This window comes from Molothrus aeneus, chromosome 2, assembly GCF_037042795.1.
Source record: "Molothrus aeneus isolate 106 chromosome 2, BPBGC_Maene_1.0, whole genome shotgun sequence".
NCBI classification, from domain to species: Eukaryota; Metazoa; Chordata; class Aves; order Passeriformes; family Icteridae; genus Molothrus; species Molothrus aeneus.
In genome coordinates, this window is record NC_089647.1 from 8,290,893 (window position 1) to 8,305,018 (window position 14,126).

The window sequence follows — 14,126 nt, forward strand, 5'->3', positions numbered from 1 at the left end:
ATATATGTATCAATTCCTATTTAGAAAAAAAACATGAATATTATTCCTTTAGAAAACAGTATTTTGATTGAACACATTCTTAAAATATTTCCCTTGCATGGGAAATTACTGTCAAACGTACCAATTCTAATTATTAAAATTACAATGGCTGTGGTTGTGTCACTGGGTTTTTTATCCTAATGTTTTCTGAAATATCCAGTTGCATCTATTTTAGCTAATAATTTTAACTCAATTTTTAATTGAAATTGTACCCTCCAGACCTACTTTCTCATCAGACAGATGTGGATGTTTGCTTGGATGTAACCTATGGATGTAACTTATCCACTTGTGAAATTAATGTGTTATTTATATTACTTTTGTTAGGTTTAAATCATCACAGTGGCACTTGGAGCAAGTGTAACTCCAGCTACAACTCAGTAACTTGTAAAGTGTCACCTGAGGAGTAGAGCATGGCAGAGTTACCTGTCATGAGGTCCTCTTCTCTTGTTAACCTAGTAAAATCTATGAAACTGGTTTGAGAAATCAAATAAAAATTAATGCTTGAGATATAGTTTGTACATGCACTCTATTATTGCTCTATTTCAGAGCTACAGAAGTCAAATAATTGAATTCTTAAAAGAAGTTTCATTTCAGTGGTAAATGACATTGAAATTAAAATTGACTTTTGGGCAGTTCTTGGTGGAAAAGAGTAGCTGTTCCTGAAAATCAGAAAAGACACCCATGTTATTTTCATTTATCTAGGCAAATAAACTCAATTCCTGGAACAGTTTTAGGATATTTTTCTTCAACTAAAAATACTTTAATGCATCTTGTAGGGTTACATGTAACAGCATGCATGTCACAGGTTACATAGTTTTGATAAAAATCAGTATCTATCCAAAACCAAATTCATGTGTGTAATAAAGCACAAAAAAGATTATACCAAGTGAAATGTGCCTCCTGGACTGCAAGCATAAGTGAAAAAAGAGTGAGGATTGAATTTATTATGCTGCTACTGTGTTAGCCATGAATTAAATATGAAAGTTAGAAATAAAGAGAAACAGAAAGAGAAAAAAAAAGAGATGGGAAATAGAAGATGGTGAATGAGAGCAGCTGTTTTAATCTCCCCCAGTCTCTGTATATTACTGAAGAAAACAGGAAGATAAGGCAAGTTCATCACAGTGAGATGCTGTCCCTGAAATTCAGCCCTTTTGCTATTAAAGGAAAAACCTGACTGCAGTTGCTGTAATTAGGAAAGATGAGGAAGCCGGAACTGCCTCAGCCAACAGAGATTTTTCCATATTATTCTGATTTTTATAAATAACAACCTGGTAGATTCTGATAGCATTTACCAGCTCTAAAGAAGCATGGATGAAGGGAAAGCAGAAAGACAATTCAAAAACCATAATCACAAGGATACAAGTTCTCAAGCACAACCATTTCTCCCTGCCAGAACAATCTCTGGTTGAATGTCTATTTATAGTATTTCTCTTCAACAAAAAATGCAGAATAATTTAATTTTAAATATTTTTTAAAACTCAGTGAAAATGAAAACTCAGTGACTCAAAAATAGCTTTTTCTTCAATGTTTTGGTTCACTTACAGGCTTCTTGGAATTAAGAAAAGGGGGTCTTTCTCTCAGAATTTTATACCAAAAAAGGTATCTTGAGTTAGCTTGTGTTGTAGAGCAATGTTTGTCCTGTTTTAGAAGTACAAGCTAGTATAACATAGACACAAATTTAAAATATTTTCATATAATTTTTCATGGTGATCTGAAAAGGTCAAAAACCACCAAGAAAAGGTTCTTTCAAATTTCATAGGAGGTTTTGGGTTTTTTTTCAATAGAAGTCACTCAACAGTGGATGTGACCTGTGATTGGGAGGTTAAGCAGGATAAACAACACTTGGAGCACTATAATCAGAACCTGGATTTATCAAGTCTTTATAATATCATAAATCTGTGCCAAACAAAATGAGATACCATCCCAAAGATATAAATGTAAGCCTATATTTCTTCATATAAGTTGTTAAATAACTCTCTAAGACTCTAATCATAATGAAAAGAAAATATATTAACAGTCTGCCATTTTACCCACAGGCAAACCATAATGATACCCCCGCTAATTAAACCAAGACTTCATTAAAGTGTTTCTCATTATCATTTGCAATATTTTATGATAATTATCTGCCTTTTATATAACAAATTAAATTAATGTTTTTAATAACACCTTTAACCTTAGCTTAGGTAATTTAGAATGACAATGTAAGGAGTACACTTTAATGCATATTTTAATTGCCCATCACATTAATTATCTTCTAAATGAAATAATTTGGGTAACTTATTCTCATTATTTGTTCCTTTTGCATTACAATTAAACACTCGATATGCTTCGTGAGCAATGTTAACACAGGCTTAAATTAGTTCAGCTGCATTAGTGTATCAATAAAATACCAGCACTGAAGGATCTTTCAGTCACACTTAGTATTTCTCTTTCCTCTTGTAGTGTTCTGATTAAATCAGATAATGCTGGTGCAGTAAAACAAAGGTTCAGCCCCATTTTACCATCACAATATAAATTATCACACATCACCACAGATCAATAATGACATGGAAAACCACAAGACTTGAGCAAAAGATGGTGCCAAGCAATGGACAAGACACAAAGGGCAGAAACTGATGCACAGGAAGTTCCACCTGAACATGAAGGATTTCTTTGCTATGGAGGCAACAGTGCATTGGAAAAGATTTCCCAGAGAGAATGTGGAGCCTCCCTCTTTGGAGATATTAAAAATCTGTCTGGATTATCCTGAATAATATGCTCTGGGATGGTCCTGCTTGAGCAGGGAGGCTGGACCAGCTGATCCACAGTGGTGTCTTCCAACCTGACCCACTCTGTGATTCTGAGGCCCTTTACTGTACAAATTTACTGTACAAATACCTCTTGGTATTTGGATCACCCAAGGCTGAATCATCACATTCCAAACCTCAAAAGCTCCTGTGCCAAACTGAGGTTTGATGAGCTCACAGGTCACAAACTGGCAATAATTGGCTGATAAAGTTCCTTTATTTCACCTATCAAATGTCTATTTGCTAATAGCCAAATGAGAAATAGTGCATTTTGTATAATCACACTTACAACTTCACTTTTTGAAGGATACTTTGAGAATGTAAGCGAAAGAGAGAGTAAAGGAAATCCTTTTCTTCCTGACAGGTAACAGGGTAGCTGTCACTTTGGCAGAAGTAGAACAAGGCTCACAGACAAGCAGCTGGAAACTAATGCACAGAGATGGGGAATCACACAGTGCAAGGATACCTCATTTGCATATAATAACAATAATAATTAGAATAATAATTCTACTTATCAAAATTGCATTTCATTCTTTGTTTAATGTCCCCAGTTGAGATCCTTAGAACTTCCAATCTGATATACTAATACACATATTTTCCAATTACAAATCGAAACAATCCTCATTTGAACTCGCTTAAAAAAAAAAAAAAACCCAAACCTGATGATTTTACAAATTCATTTAGGTTGAGTGTCAGGTATTTGACTCAATAATTTTAGAAGTGAGAAAATCAGTACTTTTCCATAGGCATATGATACGTGCTAAATTTCAAAGGAATTTCAAAGGTGACTGGGGTAACATAAATTCTCATCAGATCCAGCTATTCCACTTTTTTTTTTTATTTACACTAGAAGGCTTTCCCTTGCTGGGGCAACACTTTTATTGAATGGTTGTTCCACTAATATAGAAACAGTGTAGATGAAGTTTGCTTTGACTTTGCCTCTTTAATATGGGTAGGTGACAAATGGCTTCTGCTTGGCAGCATTCAGAATGTGCCTGCTGCATCAAGTGTCACCAAGCTATTTCCTATTTTCTTAGCAGTTTCAAATCCCAAAATATTTGCTTCAGAATGTTCTCTAAGCTGATTTATGACACACATAACGCATAATTTCACATAAAAAGACATTTCAGAAGAGAAGAAGGTGTGCTTGCAACTCTCTGTGGATATTGCTCAGGTGATCAAAGGACTGCTTGCAGGAGGTATAATAGTTTCTCAATCCATTAAAATGCATTTTGCAGCATTTCCAGAGGCTTACACCATGGCCAAACATTTGACTGATGTTGGTATCTAAATGTGTCTAGACATAAGCTGTAAATATCTGGATAGACTTGACCATGACATATGCTGATCTTCAACTCACATAAAACTGTCAGCTTTATGGAAAAAACCCATCCTCTTGTTCATAACAAAGAACAGAGACAGAAATAGGAGAGGTCTTACAGAGAGCACAGATAATATAAGTGTGATCACTGCACAGAAAAGCAAAATGCTTCCCCTTTCCCCCTTCATGGAATCAGACAGAATGGCACCTTGGTAGAGCATTTCCGGAGTGAGGGATGCTTCACCACGATCTAGGCTGAAATGGGATCCTATTTTAGAACCATTAACTGGGGTTGTGGATAACTTTACCATTCAGGGCCTGCCACCTGGAAATGGATGCAGCAGAGGTATATAAAATACACCTATGAGCACTGAAGTTGGATTTTTGCCTGCAGTCAGAGGCAGTCCCACACTGGACAGATTGGGAAATCACTTGGGCAGGATACTATAGAAATTTCCAACACACAAAGGAGGAGATTTATCTCACACATCTTCCAGCACCTTTGCAGGGCAACTCCACCTGAGCTCAGGAACAGGATCCCTTTCAAAGGAAATGGAGAAAAGACTTATTTCAGACATGGCTCTCTTGATCTACTTAGGATATTTACTCTAGTGTCAAAGATCACAAGCCTTCTGTGATCCCACCATGTCTGTTCACCTCCCATTTTTACCTTCCTCTCTGTATCATTAAAAATGTCAGACCTAAGACTTTGTCTATTCTATTTCCTTTGGCAAAAAAATGAGATAAATTGCTCCCAAAAATACAAGAAGCAGGCAAAACTATCAGTTTCATTTTCTTCTCTCACTTTTTGTAAATGAAACCTGAAGCAAGGTTTTGGAAAGAGATGTAAAAATTCATTCAATGCCATTTAAATTCTTAATATGTAAAAACAACTCATTTGAAATCTTAATATTTTAAAACCCTGAGAATCTTGGTGTTTCTTGAAAGAGAAAATTGTTAAAATCAGCTTCAGAATTAGGTTTCCTTTAGGTTAGAGGTAGCTTTGGTTAGGTATTGCTATAAATCAGTATGATATTGAGTGTGGTTTATGATGCTAAGCATTGCATTGTATTATACAAAGTTGATATTCAGAAAAAAAAAAAAATACAATCTTCTGTTTTAAATTTACATTTTCAGCACCTAAATTAAGAAACCAGAAGAGGATGTGACACATAAGGACCTTTCAGAAGCATGCCATATATTAAGGTCTGATGAGGACATCCACAACTTCATTTCAAGTACAGTATTTTGTCCCAAAGAGACACAAAAGTGAGTATATGTATTTTCATCTCTATATGTGTGTCTGTAGACATATACATATACAGATGTTGCCATAATTTTCAGCATCATAACATTTTACTAAAATCAGCAATAAATTCCATTTACTTCATGGAGAGAAAATGAAAATATTGACATTCTTGAAGTATGACTGAAAGCATAAACTCCTGATGCTGCTCTATATGGATGAATACATAAATCTAATTGGTATATGTACATCAATTGCAAGAGAACTTTTCATCAAAGGTAAATGAACTTTCAAAAAAATACAGAAAAATAAAAACATTATATATATTTGAATATGTATAAATATTAAAAAAAATAAATAAACCAAAAATAGAATAAAACAAAGCATCTTGCCTGAAAACTGAAAACTAATGTAATATTACATAGACAATTAAAATTTTTATCCTGAAATCACTTTTTACTGTTTGTGTTCAGATATCAACATTTGTCAAATGATGTGTCATAAATAGTTGTACTTCAAGTTGAATAAAGTACAGATTAGGTACAGATTATGTTCCTTTCACTGTTTTCAGGGTGCCTTTGATGCAAGATGGTTGAATATTAACATCAAAGTAATGTATTCACATGCAGGGTGATCTGCTCATAAGTATAAACTGCCTTGCAAACTGTTCAGTGAAATCATTAAATATTTGCAAAGAGGGTGAATCAATGTGCCTAAATCCTGACTCTTAAACTTCAGGAATTGCCCACCACTACAGAGAGAACATTGATAAAATCTAGAATTATTAATCTGTTTTTAGGCACAGCCACCTCATTATTATTCACCATGCACTCCAAGGAGTGGAACATACAGACAACCTAAAGGAGCAAGCCTTCCCCAGCCAAAACTATAAAGAAAGCTGAATTTTGGTTACATTTTATTCAGCTTCCTATCACCTTCCTAACACCTTTTAGAAAATTAGTTGGACTACTTATGAAAAATTATGAAGGAAAATAAAAAAGAAGCTGAAGTAAAAGGTTTTTAAAGCTGACTGATTATACACCTCCAGGAAAATTACAAGCATCAGGGTGCTAAAAGGGCAGGGACAGCTGGAGACCCTGATCTCTTGGATTGAGAATCCATGTATTATTTTCCACAATTCAAATCTCATATCAATGTTTCCAGCACTCTACCAGCAGGTTTCATTGTGAGCTGGTGTATGACAGTCACTTATGGAATGTGCCAAATTCAAACATATTGTAACACCTTGTAACATTTGCTGATAGGCAGCAACTGGTGCTCTTTCAAGTGCATTGAGCAATTTGTTTTAAAATCCTTTCCATATACTCCGTCAGCTGAATCACAAAAAAAACTTTTTGGATAATCTAAGTGGACTCAGTTAAATCTGAGGCATAATTTAAATCCTGTTTTTATGATAGTGTTTGTTAATAAACTGCTGATAAACATGACGATTTAAGGAAACCTCATACATAAAATAACTTTCAAATTTAAATTTTATCTGAAATTCTTGAAAAATTATGGTTAAGATATTGTCTCTGTGCTCCACCAAAAGCTATCAGCAGGACAACTGAGTGGAATACAACTTCCATCTTGTAGATGACAAAACCAAAACAAAACTAATATAAAGACTGAGATCTCCTATGAAAATATTTACTACTCTGAAAATATATTTTTAACTTTTTTGTCTTTCTATTGGTGCCATGATGACACATTTTGTTGATATTCATGAACACTGAAGAAAAACAGAAACCTGGAATAAATTATACTATTTAATGGGCTAGCAAAAGGATTATAAGACTATGAACAGAACGTTGTGCTCCTTATAATAATTAATGTCAATATTATTTACATTATATAATTATCTAAGGTATATTATTTATATTATATAATTACTTTATTTGTTTATTTATTTAGTTGTTTTCTATAAATTGCACATTCATTGAAATACTCCCAAAACTCAACCCAGAGGTTATGAGAAATCTCTACCTAAAATTATTTGGTGCACTGATGTACAATTCTTGTTTTGTTGTTTTTTAAAATCTCACATGCACATTAAACTCTACTGCCTTTTCTGGCAATTGATCACCTCTAATCCATTGTGACATCTAATAAAAAAAGACTAATGAAGATATTCAACCTGGTAGATGTGGTGGTATCCACAGTGTGGAAAAAAAGTAAATCCAGTACTAGACTCCAGTGGTGGAAAGAGAAAAATACTGACACAGAAAATAATCAAAGAAGGAAAAGCTTATCTGTGAATATTATGTATTATTAGCAAGTATTATGAGAAGACATATTAGCCATTTTCTGTGTAATACAATCCTTATCTACTTAGCAAGGGCATTTTATGCTGCCCTGTGAGTCTCTCCTGAAGTGAGAGGCAAAATTCCTCTTTAAGGGTTTGAAGTAGGGTGTTAGAAACATCCTACAAGCTGTAAGTTGTACTGCTTCTTGCATTCTGTTCCACAAAAATCTGCTCCACCTTGGATCATTACTTCAAAGAACATGAACCAGGTTTACTTTCCTTGCATATACAAGATTTCCCAGGGAAATGATGAAACTTCATTACAAAAGGCAGCTGGATGGAACACTAACAAAACATCTACAGGGGTGCAGCAGCATCTGAAGCTGAAGACCTCAAGGATCTATTTGTTTTTCCCTTTTTGTAGAAGTCAAGACATCCACATATTTGCTCATCATTCATGCAGATATTTAGCAATTAAGATATGTATATAACCTCCCTCACAGATTTAATCTAAATAACATTTTCCTTTAATCCTAAATCTCCTTTCTCGTGGAGATCTCATCACGAGCTGTTTTTATTTAGAACAGATTCATTACTTGTACTCTAGTAACATTTTCTTTTCAAGTTTTTATGTTTGAACCATAAAGAAAAAGCACAGAGGAATTCTGTCCCTGTGTCTCAAACACTGGGATGTCATATATCCATACATTCCAATTTTCCTACTCAAGGTTTTGCTGCAAAATATGCAAAACTAGTATCAGCTGTAAGTGTCCCACCCTCAAATTGCATTGATTTTTGACTCCTCCATTTACAAAAAAAAACCCAAAGCAAACCAAAACAAAGCCCCAAAAAGTCATAAACAGATCTTTATGTACAATTAACACCATAAATGAATCCTTCCCAAAAGTTCTGAGAGTAGATAATTCTTCATACTTTTGTAGCATTTTCTCTTATAAACCAGCAAATGTTTTGTATATTTGCATAATTAATGGGTTTTTTTCAGAGGGTCTGTTCCCCAGCGTCCAGATCTCCCTCTAGTCTGAATTGTTTCTCTAGTCTCAATTTTTTTATTGTCCAATCTTTTTTAAGTTTTGAAACACTCTCAATAATTCTATTTGATTATCTGTATCTAAATAGGATCCATAAAACTCAGGTTTCTCAGTCTGGTGACCTTTCTAACTACATTTAAAATTCTGTGTGAAAATTACTGGGAGCTTTCATTCTTATATTCTTATTTTCTTTAGAAAAATATATTTCCTGTGGGAAAAAAATATTTTACACCAAATATATAAACAACTCTCCCATATTTAAATGTGAAAGCTCATCATTAATTTAAAATTTGGATTTAAATGCTGGGGCTCTTACTTTGACAGAGAAGGCTCACAATGTGATTGATGCATGTGTACAAATATCTGATGGGGGAAGTAAAGAAGAGGCAGTCAGGCTCTTGCCAGTGGTGCCCAGTGACAGGAAAACTGGCAATGGGCATGATCTGCAACCTGAGGAACGTGACTTAAACATTTGAAAATAATTTTCTGCTCTAAGAGTGGTTGAACACTGGTACAGAGAGGTTTTTGGGCGTCCATCTCTAAAGATATTCAAAACCCAAATGGAGACAACCCTGAAAAATCTTCTCTGGCTGACCCCCTGACCAGAACACCTTCAGAGGCACCTGCTAAACTCATTTATTCTGTGATTTTGTAAATATTCCAAAATAAGAGAGGGAGGGTGAAAAAAAAGGTTTTGCCTCTTTAATTTTACCAAAGAAAATAGGAGCAGTCACTGCTAGGGTGGGTGACAACTAAGCCTCTCATGAGCTAATATATGTGCTTGAAAACACTGCATTTTGGTCTCAAAATTGTTTACCCTGCAATAATTTCCACAAGATATTTTAATTTACTTTTAAACTGAGGTTCTGCAGCAGGTGCATGTATTCAATTTAGATATCATGAAAATATATTCCACTTAATCTTAAAAAAAAATAAAAATATTCTCTGTTGCTGTTTTCCAGTGTTCGCCACACTGAATCCTTTCTACTGACATGACCTGGTCAGGCTGAGAGATAAGGAAGGAACATCAGTATATTCCAGTTCTGTTCTGTGCATCATTTGCAGATGTTGATTTATTAAAATGTCCCTGTAAAACATGAACAGTTGTGTGAGGAGGTTTTATTAGAAACTACAAATTTCAAAAATTCCTCTCTGTGTCCAATATTATTCTGTATTCAAATCACAATAGGAAAAAATTCAAGCTGAGTAGGAAGAAGCAGATGCAGCATCACCTTTGGTAGTTTTACACTTTAAAATTTCCTTAGGCATGCTGCATTTTTCATGAAGCAAATACTTTCATTAATAACAGTAATCTTCTATTACTGTGTGAAGAGACCCAATTTAAAGCACTTGTTATTTCTGACAGCAAGACTTTTCGAGCAGCAGCTCTACCTGCTGAAAATGACTAGCCATGCCACATAGAAGAAGGAATTGTCATTAGAAGTGTCCTTTGGAAAAATAAAAAAATAAAAAAAAATCAAGCAAGCCTGCCTTTCATTCTCAATAACTAAGTTAAATATAGCAATTAACTTGCTGTCTGGCAGATCTGCAATCATCATCATCTTTTCCAAATAGGTAAACTCACCACCATGCATTTTAAGCCTCAAGATTAATGTATTCCAAGAATGCACTGAAGAATAAAGGTGCTTTGTGCCTGTCTGATTTTAGGCATCTCTCCCATCATCCTAAAGTGTAATCCCCTGGAGTGATTCCGTGTGAATAATTTAGAAAAGTGCACAATGCCTGACGATTATAGGCATAATGTAATCCAATATTTGTTCAGTGGCATGGCCATGGCAGATAGACTGTAATGATCTTGCTGAGGGCGTGGCAGGCAGCTCGTGTGTATATGGACCAATTTTTCACCCCAGAGACTTGTTCTTTCTTCATAAAAACAAGCTCTGCCCTGCAATGGCTGTTAAACTTCTTTCCTAGCACGCATTAAAAAAACCACCAAAAAACAAAAAAGCAACAAAACATAATCTAGTTTAAAAATTATTAACTGTAAAAGAGAAACTGAAAAAGCCCCACTGATAAGAAACCAATATAATGTCTGAATTTCAGCGTCTCTAGCTAAGAAGCTTAAATGTCATTGACTTTTAGAAAGAGGGTTCAAGTGCTCAAGAGTCTTTTGAAAATGGTCTGTGACCTCCTGTGCCACATAGGTAACATATTATGTATTTATTATTGCTCATTCTGAATCAAACTTTGCACAATGATGTTGTATTATCATTGTCCCACTAAAAATAACTCAATTCTTATCCTCTCTCTCCTAGATCCCTCTTTCTTGGAACATGATCTTTTTTCCATATAAAAGACATTTCCATCAGAAACATCACTGAGAATTTAATCTCTACAGATGCAGGAAACATTAAATTAAATCTGAGTTGTTTATGGATCTTGGGGAAATTAACATTTTATAGGGACAACAAAATCAAAAAGTAAATTTATGTTTGTAAGGTTACAATCCAGAATGTTTGTGAGGATTGATATTTTTCCAGCTCTATTTAATGTCTACATCTAATTTTTTTCATGTGAATTTTAAGGTATTGTTAAAATAAGTCTTCTACCAAGTCTTCCTTTTAAAATAAAGCCTTATGTCAAAACACTTTACAGATATTGTTTTGTTTTGTTTTTCCTGTTGCTTCACTGTGCTCACTCCTCACAGCATTGTCATCATTTTGTTGAGCTGGAATGATCAATTTTGCTTATAAATCTAAAGAAAAAAAAAAGTAATAAAAGTAAAATTTTTATACATTTTAATAAATTAAAATTAAATTAATAAAATTAAATTTTTGCAATCGAGGTTAATGCTGAGGAAGGAGGAAGAAAAGCAAATCTCATTTGAAAAGTGTCTATAGTCCTGGTTTACCATACACACAAAAATTACCTTCATAATGGCAAAAGCATCCTTTTGTTGTGGCCAGGCAGTCTGACTTCATCACATGGAACAAACTCTAATGAAAGCAAGGGAAATAAAGAAGTGTAAGCCAGATGTCACACCCATGGCCTTCATGTGCTGAAGGAAATTTAGATCTGAACCTTGTTCCTAAGTAGCACTGGTCATTTTAGTCATGGTTGGCCATGGTTCATTTGTGTTGGAGGATTCTGAGGTTTAGGATCATGCACTTTCCAGAGTCAGCTTCCATACTCTAAGGTACAGTGATATTCAAAGAAAATTATTATTGATAAGGTTTTACTGGGCTGGTTGGTGTTTGCTTTGCATAATTGTTTTGGAATTTTGTTTATTTGTGAAGCTCCATTGTGACAATGTGCTTAAATTTAAGTTTTCTCTATTGCAGCATACTTTCTGCATTCATCTTAATAAAACTTCAGAAATGTTAAGAGAGGCTAATACTTTTATAGATGTTCCCAAGTTGCCATTTACATGCTAAAAATGAGATATTGATTGTGCTGGTTTATTCCTATGTATAGAGTACATATTCATCACAGTAAAATACTTACACTCTATCAAAGACATAATTTGACTTCAAATACTTCCTTTTAGCATGACTGTAGTGACTTATATTACAGCCTGCAGTGAGGTGTATTTTCTACTGTTCTATTTGCCTGCTCTGAATTAGGAAAAGTCTATTTCTTATGGTATTACTGTTGTGATTTATCAAGCCATTATAATTATTATGGCATATTCTTTATTTTTCATCCAGTGGAAAAAAGAGTAATATCACACACATTGCAAAGAGAAAGCAAACCCATGTTGTTTAGGGAAATATACTATCAAATTTCAAGTAATTATTTCAAAATAAGTAACTTTTACCTTCATAATTTTGTATTTTACATATTCTGTATGTTATGTAAAATAATGTAGTCATGTATATTCTGTATGTATATTAATATGTAATGTTATACATATTTTGTATATTTTACATTTATTCAATTTCTGTAAAATATGAGTGATTAAAAGAAATGAAAAATATATTATTCTTGAAAAATAAAAATTTATGATTATGAAACAGATCTCTAAGTTTTGCAATTCCACTTCACCTATTTTCAAAAATGTTACATACTTTAAATGCAATATTGAAAGACTATCTGTATGATTTTTTTTCCTTTTTGCTTGATTTGTCTAAGCAAACAGATGATAACATATTCCCTTTTCTCCTGCACATCAATTTAGTTTTTCCTTCTCTTCCTTTGATGGCCTTAAGCCATACTCTATTGAAAAAATAATTTTTGAACTGTCATCAGCTCATTTCCCTACTCTTCCCTTAAGATTTTAATCAATACATGCAATTCCTTGTGCAACAATGGCACTTGCAGCAATAAAGGGAGTCTCATCCTGGATTATCTATTTTTTTTCTTTTTTTTGCTTTAGAATCTGACCAGGGGGGAACAATTCCAGCCAAACAATGTTGGCTGCTGAATGCTTTATTAACTTGGTGCACTACCACTCTGCTCAGTAGAGTCACCAAGCTCAACCCACCATGCAGCTGAGCCTTGTGCAGCCCAAAGAGAGACAGAACCACCCCATTCCCCTGCCTTGGCTCAGCTTCCAAACCCACATCAGCTCCCAGAATCTGCCAGCAGCCCCAAGGGATAGACGCCCAAGGTGAGGGGGGATCCACATCCTCCATCCCCAGCTCCTCTCTATCAAAGAGAATGAGGGAAGGTTCCAAAGGCTGTCCCTGCACCAGCTGCAGGTCAAACTGGCAATTTTCCCTGGCTTTGACATGCCAAGGAAAATTCTGGTTTTCCCCAGAAGCAAAGCACACTTAGAAGAGGACAGAGCTCCAGAGATTTGCCCCAGCCCATTATTTCTCCGTGGTGCTGAATCCAAAGCTCAGATCCCAGTCTGACCTGCTGACTGTGGAGATTAGTGAGTTGCGGATTAATGCCAGAGTGCAGTGCTGGTTGGATTTGTAGGGGCTCTTCTAACATCCTACTGTCTTCAAAAGGAAGCTGTGACCCTGAAAACCAGATACAGTAAAATGTCAGTACTTTAAGAAGAAAGTAGATATGAGGTACAAAAATACCTTGGAATATACTCCCAAGCCTTCTGATGAAGTCCACCCTGGAGCAGCTGTAAATGGACTGGATAAGATTTATACAGACAGGAGCTGTGTACCCCAGTCCTTTTGGATACAGATCCTAAGAGGGCTCCACAATAATCACTCCTTTTTCAAAAGTATGACTAATACCAGTTTTGAGCACAGATTTATGAAAATATAGGTTGATCCTTCCCCTGAGGAATGTTTGCCTAAGAAAATGTTTTTAAAGATCATGTGGCAACACTGCAATCATTGTCTTATGCAAAGTACCTTGAGTTCAGAAAGCTAATCACCCCCCCCATTGTTTGGCTTACTTTTTAAAGCCCCTGTTATGTTCTAAATACAAAAACTTGGATTCAAGCCAATTTTCAACTTCTGGGCCTTGAATTACAAAACATCAAACTCTAGCTTCCCTCAGAGGTCAGCTTATA